The sequence below is a fragment of the Malaclemys terrapin genome, chromosome 20, assembly GCF_027887155.1.
Source record: "Malaclemys terrapin pileata isolate rMalTer1 chromosome 20, rMalTer1.hap1, whole genome shotgun sequence".
Classification (NCBI taxonomy): Eukaryota; Metazoa; Chordata; order Testudines; family Emydidae; genus Malaclemys; species Malaclemys terrapin.
The window spans coordinates 4,027,264-4,040,619 of record NC_071524.1 but is presented as its reverse complement, the minus strand read 5'-3'; positions in this window follow the sequence as shown (position 1 = coordinate 4,040,619).

Here is a 13,356-nt window from a genome sequence, read left to right as displayed (position 1 = left end):
GGTGGGTCAGAGGCAAAAACTGGATGCAATACTCCAGATTTGGCCTCACCAGTGCCAAATAGAGGGGAATAATCACTTCCCTCAATCTGCTGGCAATATTCCTATTAATGCAGCTCAATATGCCATTAGCCTTCTTGGCAACAAGGGCACACTGTTGACTCATATCCAGCTTCTCATCCACTGTAATCCCAGGTCCTTTTCTGCAGAACAGCCGTTTAGCCAGTCGGTCCCCAGTCTGTAGCGGTGCATGGGATTCTTCCTTTCTAAGTGCAGGACTCTGCACTTGTCCTTGTTGAACCTCATCAGATTTCTTTTGGCCCAATCCTCCAATTTGTCTAGGTTCCTCTGGACCCTACCCCTACCCTCCAGCATGTCTATCTCTCTGCCCAGGTTAGTGTCATCTGCAAACTTGTAGAGGGCGCAATCCACGCCATCCTCCAGATCATTAATGCATAAGAACAGCCAAAGTCATTCTAGGAAAATCTCTGGAAAGTGAATGGAATTCCCTCTCTCTGAGATCACTGGAGTTGTTTGCCCCAAACTTTCAGGACAAGATCTACATAGTGATGAGACATGGTAATCAAATTTCATACTCTCTCGAATGGGTTTGTGGAGGTGTGTGTGAAAATAAGAGCAATGACAGAATGCTAACTTCAACCTTAACTCCAAGGAGACCAGCTATGCCATCATGATAGCAGCGCACAGCTCTTTCCTTTGTGACACTGCTTTAAACACTCAATAAAATGATACATATGAAAAATAATAAAAATACTAGGACAGTGACCCAAACTCCTCCCATGGATCTTTAGAGGAGGAGAAATAAAAATCCAGGGTTATTGTTCATTGCCAATGTCAGCTGGAGTGTGGCTAAATAATTATCGTAAGGAAGCAATTGGGGGACAGAAGCTCTGTGTTAGCAGCTTTCCCTGCCACTAACATAATACCCAGGGTGTGTGCACTACCGCACAGTCGCTGCTAGCAGTGTGAGACCGTGCACGCCTCACTGACACCTACATCGCATGGAGACCCATTGGGGGAAATCCTGCCCACACTGAAGTCACTGGGAAACTCCCAGGATTTCACCCATTGTCTGTCTTCCTTCCCCTTTGGGAGGCCCATGGTGGGGAGGGTTACCAGCGAGTGGCACTGAGGCTTCACTGATAGGATCCATCTCACTAGAGCTGATTCCCACTTGGGTAACATTCCAGAGGTTTTCAAACCTGCCTGGGGGATTTGACTGTCCAGTTCCCAGGAGTCTGAATGGGAACTTTGAAACCTTGAACATCTCTGGCTTGGTTGTTTGTTTGACTGCAGAGGCTCGTGGGGAAAAGCCCCTTTATAGCCAGATAGATTTTCAGTCCATGGGGGATTCTCCCCTATCACTGTGGTGTGGAGTTCGGGAAGGATGTTTTCCTCTTGCCTGGATGCTTGTCTGTGGTGGTCAGAGCCTGACTGGCCAGGCTAACAGCAGATGTGGGAGGCAGCTGCCTGCTCCTGGGACCTGGGTGGAGATCTGGGGCAGCAGCAGTGAGACCAGGGTTACAGACACAACCTGAAGCCTGGGAATCCTGAGTAAATCCATGTTCCAAGCCCACGGGTCACTGCCGAGCTGGAACAGGCGAACGAATCGCTCTTTTCTATCACTTCACCTTGTCATGAATAAAAGCTGAGACTCACCCCAGAGCTTCCCGGCCAATTCACGGAGGCATCTGGGGAGAGAAAGACAGTTACACATTGTCACTTGGGTGTAAATGCCCTTAAGGGAAGGCACCTCGCTGAGCATGAATTATAACCCTCCGCGGGGCTCCCACCTCTCCCCCAGCCAGGGCAGGGCTCCCCCTGGGCAGCACTGAGCATAATGGAGCCTGATCCTGAGCAGGTCACTAGGGGATACCGAAGCAGAAGGATTTAATGCGGCTGTAGGAGATGTTCAGTGGAAACTGTCTGTCTGGGTTTCCACAGAGCTATTTTGTCAGAAACAGGGTCACCTTTTGGGAGGAAATTTCAACATGTTGTTCAAAAAATGAATGCCCCAAAACTGAACTATTTTGGCCAAAAGCAGATATATTCTGATTCAAATACCACCGTGGTGGGACTCGTAGTTCAGTTGCCTCATGCTGATATTCTCCTCTATAGGTTGAGCTGGCTGGCTGGACTTCATCTCCCATGATACACTGCAACCAGGGTCTCCATCCCTTCTCCAAGAGGGGAGAAAGTGGTGCATCATGGGAGAGCCAGAGGGCACAGCTCAAAGAGACCAGGAGAATGAGGCACCTGAACTACAGCTCCCATGAGGCACTCTTGCACCCAGCTCCCAGGGAAGGGGCTGGAACACTTTCCAATGGGAGCTTTCCCTGGGTTGTGTCCTTTCCATGAAGGACGGTAAGTGGTAGCACTTTGGCTCAGTCCCCTAAGCCATGGCAATGCAGGACTGGGGATTACGGGCAAAGGGGTGGGACGAAGGAACCTCAGGGACTCAGATGCATGAGCCCTGGGGCCCCAAGAACCTTTTGTCCTCATCCACCTTGATAACAGGGAGTTCGTTGTTGTAACTCTTGGTCAGACAATCTGAGCTGGGATTTGTCCAACCCCCACCAATTAACACATTTACTCCCAAACCCCACCTTTCTCCCTCATGTGTAGGTGACCCCTGTAACCCCAATACTCTACAAAAGCTCTTACATTCAATATGGTCTTCAGGAGTGTTGCTAGTTTCACGCTGGACTCGTTCCCTGTGGGGAGCAATAAGGACAGGAGGTATCAGTGACACTGCATGCTCTCTCTGTCACCTTGGTGACACTGAGTCTGTTTTCAGAGATCCAGCTGTGAGGAGATTTCTTCCCATGGCTGGTTCTCCTGTTAGGACCTTACATCTCCATTCAGCTCACACTCAGGGGAAAGGCAGCAAACCCTACGTCTGGGTAATCAGAGAACATGGTGGCTTCACTATTTATGCAGGGAAAGTCTAATAAAACTGAGACTTGAACATCCTGTTCTACTTCAGCAAAATGGCCAAGAAACCAACTAACCAAAACCTCACTAGGTCAGCATGGAGTTAAGATTGGGGGGGAACCGAAAACCCCTGACATCTCAGGACAGAAGTTGAAGAGAACTCGGTCGTTTTCACAAAGTTAGAACTGGGTGACATTTTTCCACAGAATTTTATTTCATGAACAATAGTTTAACCAAAATCAAATGTTTGGCCAAAACCATCTTACTTAATGAAATTTTCAATGAAAAAGGCTTAAACAAAATGCTCATTTTAATTTCTTTTGAATGAATATATTTTTTTTCACTTTCAATTATTTTGTCAGAAAAACATTTTTTGTGAATATTTTTGAAGAAAATTATTTATTTGAAATTTTTTCATTCAAATAAAACTGGAATTTTGGCCCAGGGCTGCTCACAATGTAGAAAGACGGAATGTTCATCGTTAAGGCTCAACTCTGCACAGTGTGGAAATGCAGCTTCAGACCCCACTTCTGGCCCAGTCTGCTAACCAGCTCCCACATCCCAGGGGAGCAGGGTGGGGGTGTTTGGGGGCAGAGACTGGTCATATGTCAGGAGGATGGAGGGAAGGAATATTTGGGGAGAGGCAGCTATGGAGCCCTATAGGATGGGGCACAGGAGGCAGGCAGGGAACATACACTGTTGAGAATCGGGGTGAGTGCTCCCAGTATCCAGGGTCTGTGTGTCGTATCCCCTGTGCTCCCACCAGTTTTATTGGCAGAGTCGTTGCACTGAGAATCCAGGCTGGGCCGGACACTAGCAGAGCCTGGAAACTGCCCTTAGTCTCCCCATGCACCTTTCCCTCTCTGTGTCCAGCTGGGAACCCACTGTGGGTGTTTTGGGGCAAGTCCGTGTGTGGACGCGCTGAGCCTGGCACTAAACCAGATGCAGCTGATGGAGTTATAATTGAGTGTTACCCACAGCAGCTGGATGGACTGGAGACCCTTGGTTCCCAGCCAGGCCTGGCCACTCCCAGCCCTGCCCCAGAAGAACAGACCCGGTTCTAGGGAACTGGCTGGTTCGGTAGGTGTCGTTTTGTGGCTGACCAGCCCCAACACCCCCTGAGTGTGAAGCAGGGTCACTTTCAACACGTTCACTCTACTGCCAGTGAATTAGATGGGAACACGTCACTCTGGCAAACACCTTCCTGAAAGCGTCTCCTCCTAACCCCCAGATGCCACCACAACCAGGGAGTTCATCCTTCCCTGGCCTTTTCAAAAATTCCTGCAGAACAGACTGAAACCCCCAGCATCAGGAGAGCTGAGCTACTCAGCTGCCGTCCCTTCCGTGAGGCAGACATAAGGGACCCAGAAAGGAAATGAGACGGGAGAGGGAATAATCTCCTCCTACCTTTGTTCCCTTGGTAGAGACGCAACTGGAAGCAGTGAGAAAATGTGATCAGAGATGAGGACACGTTTTCTCGTGGACAGAGAGAGAGAGAGAGAGAGAGAGATGGAAACTGAGAGATACGGCCCAAATTTATCATCATATTAACACAGAGACTGTCCCCATAGCCCAGCCCAGCTCTCTCCTCCACGAGCCCCAGTGACTGCCCTGGGAGCGGTGTGGCCAAGTCTGACAATTTTAGTGGCAATCTGATGGCATTTCATGTTCTACGTAAAGCCCCAGGTCTGAGAGTCAGGGGTTTCACTGAGAATCTCGGCTTCCATTAAAAGAAAAAGTGTAAATTTATAACCCCCGTGTTTGGGGAGAAAAGTCTGAAAATGTGACCTGAGAGACCCCTCAAAGATCAGATCCCCCAGGCAAATACAAAGACCCCACACTGATGACTTGTTGGAAATCACATGAGTTTTAAGCCAATCTCGAGATTGTTGGGGTGACTCGAGTGCTGTGAAAGCTTGGGGCTGGGGACACTGTGTGAGGAAAGGTTGGCAGGGCAGAGCTGTGTCCAGAGCTCTATTTTCAGAGTTATTAGGCCCTGATTCAGGAAAGCACTTACACACGGGCACAGGCGTACGGGCCCTTCCTGACTAGCGGATGCCTTCCTGAATTGCAGCGATAGTGATCTGTGTGTCGATATTCCATCCAGACACATGCTCCTGGCTGAGTCCTAGATTATAACCATCTATGGGGCAGGGATTGTCCCCTTGATTACTGATCTGTGCAGTCCTGGCACAGTGGAGGTCTGATTCCTGATTGGGGCTCCAGGGCACTACAGTAACATACCTAATAAATAATGTACAGCGCCTTGCACAATGGGGCTCTGATCCCTAACTGGGGCTCCAGGGTGCTACTGCAATAGAAATAATATAATCACAATGATAATCCCTTTCATCATCTCTTTGATTTTTCTCTTTAGCCAGCCTCCCAAAAACACAATTTCACTGTGTCTTTGATCATCTCTCTCCCCCATCCCAGCTGACACACTGGGTACAGGGGATCTAAGGGGTTGTCTCTGCCACGTCTGTCTGCACATTTGCTAACATGGCTTGGCCTCACTCTCATACCCACCTTTCTTTCCCAGCAGATAAAGCACCACAGCCAGAACCACGATGGCAGGGATTGTAATTCCCAATAGCAGGTTTAGATCCATCCCTAGGAAAGAACCTCGCTGTGAATGGTCTCTCCAAGCAGCCACCGGCAAGTCCCCACTCGCTGGAGCTGGCCGAGCCCTGTGGTAAGTGACCCCTAATGTCCTCATGAACATAACCGTGGGGTGAGCTCCTTGGGTATCTGCAGGGTGACTGATTATGCCAAATTTTTTTTTAAATCAAAACACAGTTTAACTGAAATCAGAAACTTTCCCCTAAACAATTCACGTGCAAGGACCATCATAGTCTTTCCACAAACATTATTTTGAAATGAAAGACAGCATGTAGTTTAGTTTTGAATTGACAGTTTTGTCTCATTTTGGTTCCAAAACCCCCCAGGAAAGGAAACTGTCTACTCAAAATGAGTCCAAATGAAAAATGTGTGTTGAGCTTCATGAATATTTTTTCATCAAAACACTGAAATTTCCCATCACAAGTTCTGAATGAAATAGTTTTCTTCACAATTTTCTGTGGCAACAAATCTGGATTTCCCCCCAGGCTCTAAGGGCGAGCTCCTCAAGCCAGGAAACATCCCTGTGGGAACTGCCCTGCTTCAGGGAAGTATCACTATTCAGGACAGCGCCCAGGTACAAACTTAACTTCGAACAGCCATTTTAAGGACTGTAGCAGCTGCTTAAAGTTAAGCACCTACATAGGTGCTGTCCTGGATAGGGTTGGACTGGAGTACACGCTTGAGAGCTTTCCTGAGTGAGGGCCAGAGATCTGTACAGCATGCAGAGACATGTGCAGAGCTGGTCTACAAATACCCAGCGGAAGAGTTTTCTATCAGAAAAGGCTGTTTCTTCAAAATCAAACCTTTTGACCAGGCTCTTCAGTCTTTCAGAATCAAAATGTTGCTGAATTTCTGTTCCTTGAAAAATTTGAAATTTTGACTTTTCATCCTAATTCAGGATTTCTCACAGGACAGAAATGCCATGTTCCCAGCAGCTCTTGAGGCACAGCTAATATTAGTGTCACCCTGGCAGGAGTGACTAGGTCATGCTATTACTAAACCATTTTTCCTTGCCATACAAGCGCTGCACGCAGCCTTTGCAGGCATACTCCTTGGGTGTTGGTCTGTTGATGCAGGCGCTTTGGGGGCAGCTGGGGCAAACAGTCAGTTCCTGGGACACGGTTGCTGCCTGGGAAATGGGCACTGGTGCTGGGATGAGATTCCTTAAAGAGGGTTTCGCCTGCATGCTGTTTGTGACACCTCTGTTCCAGGACTGGAGCACAGAGCGTAAATAACTAATTACACAGAGAGACAGAACTTGTGAGCCCAGGTGTGATGATGCCTCTGGTGCCTCCTGTCAGAACAACAACAAATACAGTAATTGCAGAGGGAGGAAATAATTCACTGACTGCCGGTTTAGCAGAGGAGGTCAGTGAACTCCTGAGGAAACTCTTTCCCATCAGAAGGGTTTGAGATTTCCCCTTTGAAAGAGCAATTTTCCTGCCCTGTAACAATGTTGCCCCGCTCAGCAATGCTGGTTAAAGCCTGGGAGAGCTGCAGGAGGAATGTGCCACACTGGACGAGCCTGTCACCTTGTTTTGTCATTGTGTGTTTCCTCTGCACCCATCGCCACAGCGATCACACTCAGACTGGGGGTTGCCCAGCCCAGGACCCACCTTCTCCTAAATAGAGCCCCCAGAATAAAGAAACACTTCAGAAGCATTTACCTTGTGAGGAGGAACCCCCGACACCACCATTTCTGTAGTTATCACCTAGGCAATAAATACACAAGAGATCAGAGCAGAGCATGGCCCCATTCCAGGCCCATATGCTGCCCTAGCACAACTACACCAGGGGCAATAACTGGCTGGTGGCCGTGCTGCTGAATGGGGCCTGGGGTTAGAAACTGAATCTGAGTCAGCAGTGAGATGTGGTTGTGAAAAGGGCTAATGTTGTATGTAAGACACGGGAGATCATTGTCCCACTCTACTTTGCACTGGTGAGGCCTGAGCTGGAGTACAGGGTCCAGTTCTGGGTGTGACACTTTAGGAAAGTTGTGGACAAACTGGAGAGTCCGGAGAAGAGCAACAAAAATGATCAAAGGTTTAGAAAACCTGAACTACGAGGAAAAGTTAAAAACACTGGGTATGTTTAATCTTGAGAAAAGAAGACTCAGGAGAGACCTGATAACAGTCTCCAAATACATTTAGCGATGTTATACAGAGATGGAGATCAATTGTTCTCTGTGCCCACTCAAGGTAGGACAAGAAGTAATGGACTTAATCTGCAGCAAGAGAGGTTTATGTTCAATAGAAGGAAAAACTTTCTAATCACAATGGAAGTTAAGCTCTGGAACATGCATCCAAGGCAGGTTCTGGAATCTTCATTGTCAGAGGTTATTAAGAACAGTTTGGACAAACCCCCTGTCAGGGATGGTCTAGGTTTACTTGGTGCTGCCTCAGTGCTGGGGACTGATCTCGATGACTTCTTGAGGTCCCTTCCAGCCTGACATTTCTATGATGTTCCCATTTTCCAGCTGCCAGGGCTGAGCCATCCGAGCTGAGAAGGGTGAAACACGGGGCGGGAGGTAGGGGCGGTTTCCTGTGACACGCTTTGAACAAATATGTTTTATTAGAAATTTTTAATTTCAGGTTTTGAAAATGGATGAATTTCAGCATTTGGATATTCAGGGGGTTTTCATGTAATTATTCTCACTGTGCCGTTCACTCCTCTTTCCCATGATGCTGAGTTGCTGGGCAGGGACACACACAGACACACACACACATACACACACACGCCTTACCAGTGACACTTAGGTGCTGGGCAGGGCTGAGCTGGGATTTGATCACCCGGTTGTTGCTGTCCTTGATCTCGTACCCACAGGAATAATTCCCGGTGCTACCCCCAGACACCACATGGTCAAAGTCGTAGGTGACTTTTCGCAGTATGTCCCTCTGGGATGAAACCTCCTTCCCGTCCTTACAGAAGATGATGCGGGTGGCCGGGGACCTGGAGAACACGGAGCACTGGAGCCGCACGGAGTCCCCTGGCCCGGCGGATGTCTGGTTCAGGTAGAGGATGGGGCCCCGGAGAACACCTGGGAAGGGGAATGGGACAGAGCTGTCAGTGGTGCCCAGCGCTGTGGGTGGGGCAGGAGGTAAATGGCAGGTGGATCTGTACCATGTCTCACATTGAGGCTCTGATTCCAGCCCAGCTGGGCCGATGGGGGGACGAGCTCTGGTGACCGGAAGCTTTATCAAGTGGGTTAATTTGGGTTGTGTAAGAGCCTAAGGGCTCGGCTGGGCTGGGTTCCCATTCTCTGGCACTGCGCACTCTCCTAGACCAAGAGGCCCCAGTGCAGACACCCCACTGATGCAGTCAGGGAAGTACAGCCAGGAGAGAGGCAAGGGGCTGGGAGCTGGGGCCATGGGAAGGTAAATACCTTGGGGTCAAAGCCGTGGAGTTCTCTGCTTCACAGGGCCAGTGCCCCGGGGGTGGGATGGGTTGTGGACATGACTCTCTCACACACGTGTTACACTGGCCCCTGGACAGAGCAGAGCTGACAGGCAACACGGCTGGGAGGGGATGGTCAGGAGACCTGCTCACCCTGCTTGGATCCCACACAGCCCCTTCCGCTGGCACTGCACTGAGCAAGGAGCAGCCCAAGGGGTGTGGATGGATGCCTTGGAGACAGAGGGGTAAATGCCATGGGTGATTTGGCACAGACAGACAGATGGACTCACCGGGAGCTGAGCAGATCTCCTGGCTGCTGGGACTCAGCGCTGGGAACAGAAAGGTGACGTGTGTTCAGTACCGGGCTAGACTTTCCCCTGCTGTGAGACACCCTAAATAGTTGATGGGATCTCTGCTCCCCGCATGAGCACAGGCCCCGGTTTCAGCTCCTCCCATCCCACCAGGAGCACCCCCGCCTGCTCAATGAGGCTGTGCCAGGCCCTGTGCAGAGCCCTGACCCCTGGGTCCTCTCCCAAAAACACAGATCTGGGGTTGGATCCAAGTTGTGTGACTTAGGCCTGGCTCTATAAAGAGTCTGACCCCGAGCCCCAGAACCAGAACCCCTGAATTCTCGGGGAATCCAGAACAGGAGCCAGCCTGGATCCCAGCTCAGTGTCTCTGGCCTGTCGGTAACAAGGAGCCCTGGGGCTGGACCCCGATAATCCTTCATCCCCCAATGGCAATGGCCTTCCCTGCTCTCTCTGCCTCCAGGCTGAGCTGCCATTCCATGAGCATCCTCCCCCGACCACAGCCCGTCCTGACTCTTTGCGCCTGGCTTGGGGAGCTGGGCCCAGTGATACGCCAGGGGTTTGAATACAGCCAAATGCCAGCTCACAGTTCCCAACAAAGAACACCGGCCAGACCTGCAGCCTGGGGCCTGGGCAGGGACAGCAGGGACCCAGGAAAGGATTTAGAGGTCCCAGGGGACAAGTAACTTGACATGAGCTCCCAGGGCGCCGCTGGGGAACAGGGCTGATGCTCCCCTGGGCTGTGTAACGAGGGGAGCAGGCAGCAGGAGCAGGGAGGGGATTTCCCCCGGTGTGTGGCCTTGGTGAGGCTGATACTGGATCCTGTGCCTGGTTCTGGGGCCCCAGTTTAAAAGGCTTTTGGAAAAGTGCAGCGGGTGCAGAGCAGAGCCAGAAAAATGCTGCGAGGGCTGGAGAAGAGGCCTCACAGGAGAGGCTGGGGAACTCTGTGTGTGGAGCTGGTCAGACGGGATGCTCACTGCACCAGAGACAGGCAGAACCAGACCCAAGGGCTGGATGCTGAGTCTGGGCAAACTCCAGTGAGAAAGGAGGCAGCAGTTTCTCCCCGTGCTGGGGATTAACACCTGGTGCCAGCTCTCCAGGGAAGAGGGGGAGTCAAGGCCAGGCCGGAGGCCTTTCTGGGAGATGCTTTAGTCAAACACAAGTGACTGGGCTCAGTGCAGGGGAGCTGAGGGAAGTTCTCTGCTCTGGGCTAACAGGGGGTCAGACACTGGTTGGGCTAATGGTGCTTACTGGCCATAAACTCTATGAAGCTGTGACTGTAATCCCAGCCTGGGCTGACTGCTAGCCCCGGCCATCCCCAGCACCGAGTGTTGGCCCTGTGCTGGTTTGGGACAGTCCCATTCCCCCGAACATTGCTACAGCACAAACCTCTCTGCCACTAAAGGGGATTTGCCGACAGTCTGGGCCAGGGGCTGCTCTCGGTTCTGTTTCCTCCCAACGCCCTATGAATTAGCGCAGGGTCCCAGATACTCACCGGGCAGCAAGAGGCACAGAGACAGGATCATCTGGAGAGTGGGTGGGACTGGATCAGGGTGGTAACAGCCCAGCAGCTTCTGCTCTTGACAGGGTCGGGAGGGGACAATCTGCGGTGACTACTGCCCCCTCTTCTCCTTACACTGAGGGGAGAGCACAACCTTCCCCCTCTCCCCCGTGCTCTGTCTTAGGGCTCGGGGTGGAAGGCTCCTCTCCCTTCTCAAAGTCTCCGTCAGCCCCTTAGGGCTGGGCTGTGAACCCAGACACTGTCTCTGTCTGAATCCCCATCAGGGACCTACGGCTGAGGCAGCAGGGATGTTCCGTCCCCTCTCTGCTCTGCCCCGTCCTGTCCTCATGTCTGAGCGTCACCGCTCCCCGTTTCCTGTCCCATACACATACACCCCACCAGCCACAGCATCTTTATTTAGCGCCGGAAGCCTGAGAATCACACACACATCAACTACGTCAATAAAAACACTCCCCTGGTTTAGTAACAGAGGGGAGCACAGGCCTGGCCTGGCTGGAAGGTGTAACAATAATCATACCTTGCTCATCCACACATGTGAAAGTGCTTTATGCAGGAGGGAAACAGATAGGGGAAACTGAGGCACGGGAAGGTGGGAATATCAATGGCTCCAGGTCACCCAGCAGGGCAGAGCCAGGAACAGGAGTCAGAACACCTGATTTCTAGGCCATGCTGCCGCTCTGCACCAGGAGCCAGCGTGACAAAGGTATTTAGGCACCTAGCGCTGCATAGTGGGATTCAATAGAGCTCCTAGGCAGGCTGGGTGCCTGACTCCTGTTCTCAGCCAATGAGAGATAGGCACCTCACTCCCTTGCGCACTCTGTCAGTCGCACGAGGGGTTCATCTGCATTGTTGTGCTCCTGAATTTGGCCCCAGGTGCTGAAGGACCCGGAGCAGGTGAGAAAGGGCAGCTCCTTCTCCATTCAGAGCGGGGCCAGACACCCCCCCATCCTCCTGCCCTCATGTGTGAGCCGTGCCCTGCACAGGCGCTGGGAGGTCACCCACTGGGACACCAGCTGTGGCCATGTGTCACCTGAGGAACCCTTAGTTGTCACCTCTGGGCCACACGCTGCTGCCTCCGGGGAGGTGGTGCCGTCCAGTCCCCAGGCGTTATTGGAGCTGGGCTCCATCCACCCCCTGCTCCCTCACGGGGGCGCTTGGGGCAGCCAGTCCCCACCTGTCCAGCCCCCCTTGGTGATGGGCTCTGAGCTCTAGGGCTGACAATGCTACGTCAGAGCTGAGCCCACAGACCAGGGCTCCAGTGACTTGGGGCTATTCACCCAAAGCTCCCACCCTTCACAAACCCTCCCCATCATGTCCCTCCCCCCTCTAATGCCGGGAACAGGCTGAGCCTTGGGGAGCCTGGGCCCAGCTGATGCCAGCAAAGTCCCAGTGACAAACAGGCCCCAATTTCTAGCCAGGCAGGTGATTAACACTGGGACAAACCATCCAGGGCAGGGGGGATTCTCTATCCCCTAACAGTGTCAGAGCCAGGCTGGAGCCTTCCTGGGAGAGGCTTTGGTCTACACGAGGTATTGGCTAAATGCAGGGAGCTGTGGGGAGTCTCTGAGCTGTCCTGGTCAGACTGGCTGAGCTAACATCCCTTCTGGCCCTGGAAGCCAATGCACAGGGGCTATTTGTGTCCCAGTGTGGGGAGAGCCTGGCTGGGATGGGCCCGAAAACACAGGGCAAGTGTCAGAGACACAGGTTGGGAAATAGGCTGCAGGGGCTTAATTGATCTAAGAGTGTCCCACCCCCTGCTGGGCCTGGACCCTGGGCTGAATCCTGCCTCCCTCCCCCAGCCCAATCCCAGGGCAGACTTAGACACTGCAGGACTAGAGAGCGACCAGCTGCTGCTCAGGAGAGAGAAGGGAGAGGAGAGTTGGTGCTGTGAGCTGCGGCTTCTGCTCAGTGACTCTCTGTGCAGAGAGGGAACCACAGGATGAGCTGACAGAGCCCTGAGCATGTGCAGAGTCTCCTGTGCAGACACCTCTTCCCCCTCCCAGCAGTGAGCTCTCCCCAGCCTGACCCCGAGCTAGCAGCCCAGCGGGGCGGGGGCGGGCGTCACAGGCTGTGATGTGGGATTGAAGAATCTCTCACACTGTGATATATCTGGCCCAGCTGGTGTCTCTGTGGCTCCTTCTCTCTGTCTCTTACATTCTCCAGGGGAGCCTGGTTCTGATGCCCAAGAGCTGGTGGCTTGAGCAGTGACAGAGCCGCCCTCACAGAGTGCGGGAAAGTGAGCGAGTCCCACTGGGCTGAGACCAAAAGCCCCTGGATGTCTCCTGTTGTGATGGCGCCTGAAAAGGATAAACCATGAGGTGTTTGGGGTCTGTAAAGCACCAGGCCCCCTCTGGCCATGAGGAACTGAGCCCTAACCCCAACAGGATCACTGGGATTACCCCTGTGTAAGGGGACTGTTGTCCCCTTACTAACATTCAGTGGGGGTGTTTTGGTTGGCTAGCTCCCAGCACTAAAAGGGGAGGGGTCGATGGGAAATCAGGACCCTGAGACTGACAGTCCCCAGGAACAATGGGGAGAGGCCAATGCTCCGGGTCAGCC